Raw genomic sequence first — 12,637 nt, forward strand, 5'->3', positions numbered from 1 at the left:
ATAATATGCGGTGGCATCTCCACTTTAGAGATGAAAACACAGAAGGTCAAAAGAGGTCCCAGGTAGCAGAGCTGAAAAGAAGGCCAAGGTGAAACTTGTCCTGAGATGTTATGTTTCCAAGTCCAGGGTTCTTTCTATATTCATGGCTGATATTCAGCCCAGTCTGTAACTCAAGTGACACCAGTCAGCTGTCATCCAGAGCTGGGGTCAAGGTGAAATACATAGAATGGGAGAAGTTCGTCTGGGGTGTCATGCCATCACTTCCGTGAAGGAAGTCACATCCATGTGCATGTGACTGTGTGTAACAAAATTATAATTATAATTATAATCTTTCTATTCACCAGCTCACTGACTACTGAAATAGGGTATCTGGAAAATCTCAGCCCTTTTATGAACAACATCCCTCTCACTTGAGACTTGGTGTCCTTTTCTCAGATCTTTCATAACTTGATTTACACTGAGAAGATATGAAAGGTAGAGTTATGTGCTTGCTCACACATGTGTGTGTGTGTGCGTGTGCATGTGCGTTTGTGTGTGTGTTTTAAAAAGCAATAGAATTCACTTTACTAGACCATACAGAACAATTCTTAACATTTAATAGTAGTATTAATGGAGAAAAGCATTTAAATATGGCAAAGCAGAAAGACTAGAAAGCTAGCTGTCCTCAAACTATTGCCAACTTCCAATAAATGCCATCTTTTCACTTTCCCTCCCTCAGGAGCCATACCTTTAAGGGATTCTTTTTAAAAAATCTTTTCTCATTGTATAAAACTGGAATATCTGATAATAAAACATTTTCCCCACTCTCTCAAAAATATGCAAGTAAAAAGGACTCCATTGCTAGCTTAAACCAAATAAAGTGAAACAACATGAGTAAACAGTATCTCATTATTTTGAGGATAATCGTTTTGCTGTTTTACTTTCCACACCAATTAAGAACTTTGGATTAGACACTGAAGCTTGGACAGAGTTTTGCAGGCACTCAGAGTAACTCTTAGTAAACTTTAATTCATAAACCCAAGAGTGCCTGATACACCATAAAAACCAATTCACAAAGCACACTAGTTAAGAAAGAATAATAATAATTCTTGATTTTTTTAGATTAATTACCAAACAGATTAGGGATATTGAATGAGACCATTAAGAATGCATAGAATGGAAATTTCACTAAGATCCTAATTATTCTCCCTATGAGAAGGGCAATGGAAGCTTTGGTTCTTTCCCTAGCTTGGCCCTAGGAGACTTTTCTTCCATCCTCAAATACATTTTCCTCTCAAGTGACAGGAACTGAAACAAGAAAGAGAAAGGAGTACAAAAAAAAAATAGAAATAAATAAAATACCATGGCCCTGAAGCAGACAGTCACCTGCTAAAAGCACAAATAAACCATAAAATATATTAAACCAATTGCATCATTTAGCCTCTTATTGAGGAGCAAGCAGGAGATTATAATTCTAATTTATTGCTTGGCATATAATCCAAGATTGTCTTCATGTTTGATTCTTGAATAGGATTAAGTATGAGTCATACAGTAATGTCCGGTCAATATCATCTGAATAGCTCATAATAAAAAGAAAAGAAAAAGAGTTCTAGCATTCAATATGCCCTTAATACAAATCACAATGGGACTATAAAAGTAAGAAAGCAATTCACAACATGAAATCATTTGCACATAAAGCAGTGGTTCGCAAACATTATCATACATCAGAAACACCTACAGGAATTATGAAAAGATTGCTGGGCCCACCTCCACAGCTTCTGATTCAGTAGGTTTAGTGTGGGGCCTAAGAATTTGCATTTCCAATAATTTTTCAGGTTATGCAAAAGCTGCTGATATGGGGACTGCTCTTTGAGAATGACTGCTATATAGAAGTTAAGATAATAGAAAATAATAAAGGGCCTTTGGCTTAGACCAAAGAAATTCATTAATGAGCTAAAGAATGCAGTTTCTGAATAGAGAGCTCTTTCCCTCAACAAATATTTAAGTGTCCACCGTAGGCTAGTAACTGTTCTAGATACTAGGCTAGTAACTGTTGTAGATACCATAGGTACAGTTGGGAACAAAACAAGCAGAGTCCTGTCCTCGTGCAGCTTAAGGTCTAGTGGGGAAGACGTGACGTGCAAGTAGTCACAAGTGCTAGAGGTAGAAATCATGGGACCAGGATGCTGTTAGATCTTGTGTCCAGTAAGAGCTTCTTTGAGGAGCCCTTTGTACAAAGGCTTGAGTTAAGTGAGAGAGTGAGCCGTGATAAGGAAAACTTTAAGAGTGTTCCACGCAGAGAAATAACAACGTTCAAAGACAATGTGTTTTGCTATTGTTGTGATATGGATTCACAGCCAACCTTCAAGATCAGTTTTAGCCAATGAAGCTATTTTTTGATAGGAAACTTATGTTCTCAATTGAAAGAACACAAAATATCACTTGCACATATTAAAAAGGATACATGTAATTTCTGGCACTGAGAAAAAAAAACTGAATAAGCAGCCAAACAATGGATTCAACAAATAAATTAAATGTCAATATAAAATATTAGTGTAAACTGGGTGGTGGCTCATGCCTGTAATCCCAATGCTTTAGGAGGTCAAGGCAGGAGGATCATGTGAGCAAAGGAGGTGGAGGCTGCAGTGAACCATGATTGCACCACTGCACTCCAGCCTGAGTAACAGAGCAAGACTCTGTCTCTGGGGTGGCTGGGGGGGCGGGTGCAGAAACAAAGGAAGAGAAAGAAAAAAGACTATTAGTGTAGTGTTATTGAAAGAATATTATGTAAACATTGTTAAAACAAATGTCAGAACTATGGGTATAATACATACAGAAAACAGTGGAACATATCTAGATTTAATAGAAAGGATTTCAAAATGCAGTGGTGGAATGGCTAAACATTTAAGGTAGATGAAAAATGGTCATAATAAAGCAAATGATCACTGTCTAGTGTGGGGAATTCAAAATGGGATTATTAGTTTAATGAGCACAAAAATGAAAGAAACTTATCATAGATATAATTTGAAAAAGCAATTGTTACTCATTTCAACCGGATTGTACCAGGGATAAAAGTCATGTTGAAAATTCACATTGATTTCGTGTACTTTTAAGCTACTAGAGAAGAAAACAAGAATATCACAATTAATTAGTATTTCCTTGGTTCTGAATTATGTGAAGAATAAGAAAATAAATTTAGAGATCAATCTTTAAAGTTTTAGAGGGGAAGCCTAAGATAATGACATTAACGTTGCTGGTGAAAAAAAATGTGTAGAAACCAGAATCTTAGCTGAAAATCAGAAAACATTCTTTCTGCCAGGTACAATGCATAGTTTGAATTTGTTACCAGGAGACATAAACTCTACTGTGAAGATAATAAATTTGGGGAATAGTTTTAACAACTACATACAATATTTTCCGGATCTGCTCAAAGATAGAACATATTGATTAAATGAATGTGACTTTTAAACCATCTCAAATACATGACAGGAATTTTGACAAAATGTTGTTAAAGCAATTAAACTTAAGTTTAGCGAAGATATGAGATGCATGAGGAAAGGTAAGCCAAACCACAGAAGATCCTCAAAGAGTGAGTCATGGACATTGGCAGGAAGTGAAACTAATTTTGAATTTGTGATAACCACAGCTATCGGTATGAACTGTTGCTTGGTATTAATAATATTAGCAAAATTTATCTTTAAAAAGTTATAAATTTAGTAGATCAACTTTTAATAAATTTTACTTTTTTAATTTAAAGGCAATTGTTAAATTTAAAATATAAAATATGTTCCAAAAGTAATATTCCAATAAACTATAAGGAAATTCAAACATGAGGGGAGTCTATGTGACTATGAAATTGATGATTCACATACAAATAATTCTGAAACAAATCTCTATTTGTACTATTTTCTGGCCAATATAGATCAAGTTATCATTGATCAATGTACTGCTATTTTTTAATTTTCTTTACAATATATTACCATTAAAATTTCTGAAGGAAAAAGAACTTAATAAGTACAGTTTGAGATCTAGATACTGCCATAAGAGATGATGACTGTCACAATCTAAGTGCTAGCAATTCATATGGGGAAATTAAAAGTATCATGTAATATTATCTGTAATAATTTTTCATATGCTAACCCATAACAATGTTTAACCTGATTCATAAAGTTCATGGTTCATTTTCAAATCTAATTATTCTTTCAAGTTAAAACTAGTAAAAACTATGAAAGAACTACAATGACTTAAGAAAAGTTGTGCAGTTTGACATTATTAATAGAAAATAAATTACGTTAAAATCTTCATAACAACCTAATTAGCAATTTTACTGAAATAAAGGCAGGAAAAATCATCATCCCAGCACCATGTATTTGGTGATCCTATTTCTGCATCTTATATTACCTCTGCCTTTTATTGTTTCTACATTGATATAGATCTGTTTCTAGGTTGTATATTCTTATTTCATTGGTCTATAATATGAATGTCATTTTGTATAAATTACTATGACTTTATAAATGTGTCAATCTCTAAGACAATTAAGAAGCACAAAGAAGATACTTCATGCTTCTTAATTGTCTTAATTATTCTTAAGTCTTTGTTCCACTAAAGAAATTTTAGAATCACCTTGTCAAATCTGATGAAAAACCTCTTGTTGGGATGTTGATTGAAATGAAATTGGATTTTAAATTATTGATGGAAAATCGCTATTTTTATAATGTTAACTGTTTCCATCCATAATGTGATATCTGTTTATACTTATTCAGGTCATTTATGTGGCCTTATATAATATTTCATAATTTTATTTCATAATCTTGAACATATTTTATCTCTGCATACATTGTAATATTTGGGATCTTTTCCTATTACATTTTCTAAGTTATTATTACTTAGTATATTAAGGTTACTAATTGTTTTAAGTTGATCTCTTGAGTCTAGCAATCTCGCTGATCTCTGTTAGTAGTTTTATTTCAATGTCTACAAATTCTTTGAAGGTTTCTAAGTATATAATCATACTGATAACAAATAAGTATATTTGGCCTCTTCCTTTCAAATGCTCATGACTTTTTCTCCCCTTTTGTCTTGTTAGACTGGTTAGGACCAACAAAATAATGTTTGTGAGGAGTAACTATAGTAGACATCTTTATCTTTAGTCTTCAGTGGGAAAGCTTCTAAAATTTATCCGTTGTGTATGTTTCTGCAGATTTTTGATGACTACACTTAATCAAATTAAGGAAGATTCCATCTATTTGGATTTTCTTTTTTTTTTTTTCAATTATTTTACTTTAGGTTCCAGGTACAAGTTCAGAACATGTAGGTTTGTTACATATGTATATGTGTCCATTGGTTATTTTGATTTTCATAATGAATGAGGGTGGAATTTTATTGAATGCTTTTTCTACATCCATTGAGATCATGTATTTTTTTTCTCCCTTTATCTGCTAAGGTGGTATGTTTTAATTGATAGACCTTAACTTCAATTCTAGGATAAATCCCTCCTACCTGTATCTTTTTTCTAAATTATACTGTGATATGGTTTGGCTCTGTGTCCCCACCCAAATCTCATCTCAAATTGTAATCCCCAAGTGTGGACGCACCTGGCGGGAGCTGACTGGAATATGGGGGCAGTTTCCCCTTTGCTGTTCTCATGATAGTGAGTAAATTCTTATGAGAGCTGATGGTCTAAAAGTGTGGGGCACTTCCGCCCCCAACTCCTGCCGCCATGTTAAGACGTGTCTGGCTTCCTCTTCGCCTTCTGCCATGATTGTAAGCTACCTGAGGCTTCTCCAGTCATGCAGAATTGTGAGTCAATTAAACCTTTTTTCTTTGTAAATTATCCAGTCTCAGTATTTCCTTATAGCAGTATGGAAATGGACTAATACAGACTGAAATATATTGAAGATTTTTTTTCATCAATGTTTCCAAATGATCTGGTCAATAACCTCATTTTCTTATCATATCTTTGTCCAGTTTTGTTAGTAAGGTTATCTAGTGTCTCAAACACTCTGTTAAAAAAAGGATTTGATAAAATTTCTCTGTGGAACAATATGTATATGTTGTATTTTGAATGAAATACTATGATTTTTAAATGCCTCATTATTTTGTATAAGATACTTCTAGTTGTCTACCCAATGTCATTCTCCCTTCTTTCTTGTTGAGAGAACCCTGATTTGACATATATTTGTTTTGGGAGGTATCCTTACTTCCATGGTGAATTCTGACTAAATAATAACAATGTATTTTGGTATATAAGCAATTACTCCCTTATCTTCCCTGCTAACACTTTTCCGTTTGCACCTGTCCCTCCCATCACCACATGCACACGTCTCAGTCCACTGCCTGTTCTTGTGTGTGTATTTCAGAGCTCCTGCTCTGCTGTGATAGCAGAGATAATGCCAATGCCAGTACAAAGTCAGAGGACCATCGAGCCCAGTTCTTGGTCATGAGTCTGGCTTTTTCCTCCTGCTTGGTCAGGGCAAAAGCTTTAATAAAGATATAATCAGGGCAGCAAGTCAACAGTAATCATTTTCACTCTCCTGTGTAGGCATGAGAGCCGCAGACAAGCCTTTCACTAAGCGAGCCCAGCTCAGGACTTTTAGTCATATTCCCCTATAAGAGTCCAAAGCCTTATGGCCGTCTTCCAGCCCAGAGCCCAGCAAGCCCGTGGTACCAGCTCTGCTTATCACTTTGTGTCTTTTTGTTATGGTTTGAATGTGTTCATGTATGTTGGAAACTTAATCCCCAAAGCAACAGTATTGAGAGATGGGAACTCTCAAAGGTGATTAGGTCATGAGGGCTCTGCATGCCTCACACCATGTCATGCCTCCTACATGACATGGTGGGAGGCATCATATGGTGAGAAAACATGTGAGAGCTGAGCTCATCCTTCATAAGGACATTTCTTCCATAACAGATTAATGACATTAATCTATTCATGAGTGCAGAACCCCCGTGAATAGATTAATGCCATTATCAAGGGAGTAATGTCCTTATGAAGGAGGAGTTCAGCTCTCACATGTTTTCTCAACATGTGATGCCTCTTGCTATCTCATGACACAACAGGAAGGCCCTCACCAGATGTGTCCCCTCAACCTTGGACTTCCCAGCCTCCAGAACCATGAGCAAAATAAATTTCTGTTCATTATAAATTACTCAGTCTGTGTTACTCTGTTATAGCAGCCTAAAATGGGCTTTTAAATTTTTTGCTTCAAAATGCTTACCTAGTTTGGGGGGTCTAGTCATGTTTTCTGGTTGTCTCTTTCTACATTTTATTTATTTCCACAGGTTTGAAACAAAATGGGTGAGTCTAATGGTAAATTTACTGTCAGCTCTGCAAAAAAATGATTTTCAAATATTCTTTAGAATAAACAAAGTAACAACATTTCTGACTAAGCTAAGAACCCTAACAAAATATGTATTATTGCTCTTTTTTTTCCAGAAATCTATTATTTAAGCATTCACCTATCCTAGGCAGGAGGGTTTGGGGATCCTAATCACCAAAAAGGATGTTGTAATTAATAATGCTAGTAATTTCCTCTATTAAATAGGCTATATATTACTGCACATTGAAATATACATGAACTATATAATAGATGAACATGAAAAAGTTCTAGTTTTGAAGCCCCAACTTTACTAAATATAAGAATGGGTATCTTTTGTTCTTAGTCTCATGAAAGTTAGAAAGGTTGAACTTTTATTTCTCAAGGAGCAGCCACTAGATATACATACCATGTTGACTCAAGCCCACATAAAACACATGGACACTTTGGTTTCTGAAAATGGATATGAGAGATCTCAACTTCATTCGCTGAAGCTTGGAAAACATGGCTCCTTTTAGAGTTACACTTCCCTGGAATTCTAAAGAATCTCTGGCTATTACTGCCAGGCCTTTAATAATATGCCCCATAGAATTACTGGTTTTCCAGTAAAGTTCATAATATGCTATTCTTCAAGAAATATCTCAGGTTGAAAATATCCCTCATGTCAGAAATGTTTGCAAACATTATATACTACTTTCAAATTTCCAGTTTCAGAGTCTGGTGCCATAAACATCTGTAGAGATCATCTAGTCCTGTTTCCTTATTGCACAGATGAATAAACTGAGGGCTAAAAGGGTGACTCTGCTTCTCACCATGGGTTCGAACCGAGGGTATTGATATCCAGTTCATCATCCTTTCCATGGTATTCTTCAGGCTCCTACCTTCTTAAGAAAGTAGCTAAGATCATTTCATCTGGTTGAAGCCGTAGGGCTTTCCCAGAGAAGGTAGGGCAATGTCCCATGAAATGAGACCAGTAGGCTGAGTTTCCAAAATATGTGACCTTTAGAGCTCTGGGCATCCAGGGATCAGGTCTGCCACTTTGTGTGCTTCAAAGGTGGCAATCAGCACCAGGTTTCCCTCTTTCCATTCCACTTTTAAAACCTGGGGGTTCTCTCCAGTTCTCCAGTTACTCGCCTACATAACTATTTGACAACATGTGCTTTGACATGTCTTCTTTTTAACACCTACTATTGGGACTTCCTTTCTGCTGAGGTAATTCTCCATAGCTTTGAGGTCTGCTACCCAAGGTAAAAAAGCGTAGTTGTTTCTTTTGAATTTGTTGGTATGGTTGCCTCAATTTAGCACTTTGTTTTATTATATTTTAATTACCAAATAAAAATTGTATATATTTATGTGTGTATACTAGTGGAATAACGAAGTCTAGCTAATTAACATATATATCAATCCCCTCACATGCTTATGATTTTTTTAGAGGGTGAAAACACTTAACATCCACTCCCTTAGCAACTTTTAAGTACAATTTATGAACTATAGTCACCATGACATACAATAGATTTCTTGAGCTCCTGTCAGTGGATTTTTGTGTCCTTTGACCAACATTTCTCAATCTCCCACCCCCATAGCACTTCACTTTAAATGCACAGATACAGCCTGTTTTTCTAAAGACAATAGTTGTTTCATAATTGAGCTATTACGTTGTATTACTGAAAAGATGTTTTACCACATTCATTACCAAAAATAATAAAAGGCATTAATTGCCTGGTAATAGCCACTCCCTCATAAACACAGGGGCAAAGTTATATAAATTGATACAGATTACAGTGTTAATTTATTTTGCCACTGAATATCCACAGAGAAAAAGAAAGCTCAGGGGTAAAAATATGTAGTCATTTTGAAGCACTTGAGAATCACTGTCTTCTTAAAATATTTCCAAATACCAATAAACACGACTAAGGTCATGACTATATTCTGAGCACACGTGTGTTTGAAGAAAGAATTAGCTATGCTTAGGAGGATAGGCAATAATTTACTAAATGGGAAGAACTTTTCTTAGTGAAAGCGTACTCTGAGACCTGAGTTGTTCAGTATTATTTATTATATGGTCATATTTAGCTGTTTTATTTTTCGAATTATCTGGACAACTGCCAAATTTCCACTCTGACTCACTGTGACAGTACACTGCATGAGCTATATAAAATGACATACAATTTTTTAAAATTTACATTGCAATGTTTTAAATTTGTTGGATAATACTGTGAGTTTAATTACTTTAAAAATTGGTTGTCTCATCCTTCTCCTAAAGAAAGATGAAACAATAATACCACCTGGGGAGGTTTAATTTCATAGTCCACAACTGAATTTTCATCTTCAAATATGATGTGAAGCATTTATAGTATGAAGTTAAGAACAAAAACTAAAAGTGCCTTAATTGACGAATACTATTTGCACTTCCTTTCGCCGAGGTAACTCTCCATAGCTTTGAGGTCTGCTTTCCAATGTAAAAAGGACCTTTGTTTCTTTCTAATGTGTTCATATGGTTGCCTCCATTCAGCACTTCTTTTTATTATGTTTTAAGTGCCAAATAAATAAAATAAACAATGACAGTGTAGCAGTCCATGCTAAAAATTATTCCATGCATGCAAAGGAAAACTTCCCATGAGAATTTTTCAAAAGCTGTTTTAAGAGCTCTTGATACGAGTGACAGGACACCACACTCGGATGTTTTCACCTTCGGTCTGTTATTGCTCTGGTCTTCTTTTAATCCCTTCAGCATCCTCCTGAAATCAAGTTTATAAACAGAAGTTTGAGAATGGATCAACACCAACACTGTCAAATATCTAAGTCAACAGTTTAAATCCTTTAGTCTACTTCCACTTTCTGAATCCATAAATTCCTCTATATCCCTATATTTTACAAAAGCAGTTTCACAATATGTTAGTTATGAGGTTTTCTCCAAACTGTGTATCTTTAAAGGAAACCAAATGATAGCATCAGAAATTATAAGCAATTAGAGTTACTTTTCCAGGCAAAGCAGAGATGAAAGGCAATTTCTTCCTATTAAGAAATAATTGATATGTGCTCTCAGACTTAGTTATGCATATCCAAGTATATCTTATATAATGTAAAATTCCTTCTAATTTTTTCTCTCTTGTAAAAAATGACAAGGCAAAATATTTGACACACATCTATTTTAAGTGTTCCTTTTTTGCTATTTATATGTTACCATTATTAAAGGATTGGGTCATATGAATTGAATGTGTACAATCTTATCTTTATATAACCATTTCATAAAGACTCATTAAAAAGAACTCATTTCTAAAAGATGAATATGGTTTTAGTTATATTCCCCCAGTCTTAGAATGGGCCACAAATGTAAGGTGATACAAGATAAACTAAATTCAGATTGTAATTATTTCACCAAAGCTAAAGTTGACATGTACATAACATAAAAATAGGTTTAAATATGTAAGAAGGAAAAGTCGGACATTTCCTTTAATAGATCATCTAGTATGTCAATACTTTATCTATTCATTTGAACTGACTATGAAAGATTTTACCTGGAAGCACTGTTAAGACCTACTTAAAGTTGTATGAAAATAACTGAACCATCTTTTACTTATTTTTTTCACTAAGTCAAACTGTAATTCTTCCCCACTTAGTTTTTTAGTGAGGCTTCAGGATATGTAGATTTCTCTATTTCCCCCTTTTTTTCTTTAAAATTAAATCACCATGTAGTCCATTACTAGAGTATTATTCCTAAGTAACAGATCATGCCTGAAAACCCCACTTTTTACAGAAATGTTTTTAACTAATATTATTAACATCTTGAATCCACAAAACCTTCTCAGCTACTCTCCCAAATCCAAACACAACTCCTGTCAGTAAAACATGAAAAAATGAGTTTGTGGGGGAAAATCTCTGAGGTTACCATTGTGTTTATCCCCTTTGGTTGGCAGAATAAGGTAGCATGAAATGCCAACCCATGATTTAAATAAACCACTGGCAAGGAAGGCCCTGGCTGGCTGCAAGTCAGTTCTCCAAATCAGCTCTATTCATATATCCTTGCTAAGTAGTGTCTTTGCAGTTTTCAGAATGAGATGACACAAATGACAGATTTCAGAGATAATGAAATCAGCTAGTTTACAAAAGTGAGAGGTAAACCTTTCTGAAGAGAAAACAAGTATTTCATTAAGATTCTATCTTGAAACATTTACTCTTGCTAAAGTGATTTAATTTCACTTATTAACTTCAAGACTAAAGTTGTCTTTATTTTCACAGTATAGATACTGTTAGAATTGCAGAATAAAACTAGGATATTAAAAAGAAATTTTAGTGGAATTTACTTTCATGTAGCTCCTTCCTAGCAGTTCAAAAATTGCCATTAATCGATCATAAAGTGAAATTCATTTCAAAGAGAAGTTTTGATGCTCCTTCTGCCCAATTAGAGAGTTAAAAGCCAATTCCACGCAATTGGGAACAGTTTATCTCACTCGGGGCTTGGGGCCCAAATTCAGGGACATCTCACTGTTTGTTTTTCAGTCTCTTCTTGAGGAAGAGGACTCCAGTGGGAAGGAAAGAGAATTTTCTCAACCTGTAGCCCATTCCCAAGGCTCTGAATCAAAATCTAACTTCTTCAACCTTGTTAATGTGCTGGTGGTTTGAATGGCAGGGAGAGTAAAGGGGATCAAATTTAGCTGTGTTTTACTTTCTGCTTCAGTGTAGAAACAAGAGGCAATCTCAGGCGATTGAGAAGTACCACCCTCCTGTAAATGACAACTTTTCAGACATAGAGAAAAGACAAAACATTCTCCAATCTTTGGGACGTGTTTCAAAACTCTGGGATGTTTGTTTTTCTTCCTTCACTGTGGATTTAGGGGGAATAAAGTGGTTTCCTTCCGAAATTCTAGATTGATGCTCACCGACCCAATTCTTTGTGTTCCTTCCAACTCCTGTGCAGTCCATACCCTCGCTTAGTTTCAGTGAGATTTTTAGAATTGTTTCAAGTAAGAGGAGATTGAGCAATGTGAATATAAAGCAGCCTTAGGCAACTAGAATAACATTTTCTTCAATTTGTTCGTCTAAAATATGCAAAATCGTTCTTCCTGTAATCCTTTTCGAAAATAACTTTCTGCTGGACCTTATTGGACTTGGAGAGGTTGTTGTAATTTTCTCTGGAAATTGAAAAAAAAAAAAAAAAAGGTAAAAGTCTTCCAGTACTATAGCCATAGTAAAATTTGAAAATGTCAAAGTGACCGGGTACAGGGAATAGGAGGTAGCTACTGGAAGGTGAGCGAGGACAAGAGCAGGGTTTCCATGCATTGGCTGGACATGCTAGTGGAGCTTGCCTCCGGCCGCTTTCCGCCCACCAACCCCCATCCCCC

This window comes from Rhinopithecus bieti, unplaced genomic scaffold, assembly GCF_001698545.2.
Source record: "Rhinopithecus bieti isolate Rb0 unplaced genomic scaffold, ASM169854v2 scaffold_70066, whole genome shotgun sequence".
Taxonomy (NCBI): domain Eukaryota; kingdom Metazoa; phylum Chordata; class Mammalia; order Primates; family Cercopithecidae; genus Rhinopithecus; species Rhinopithecus bieti.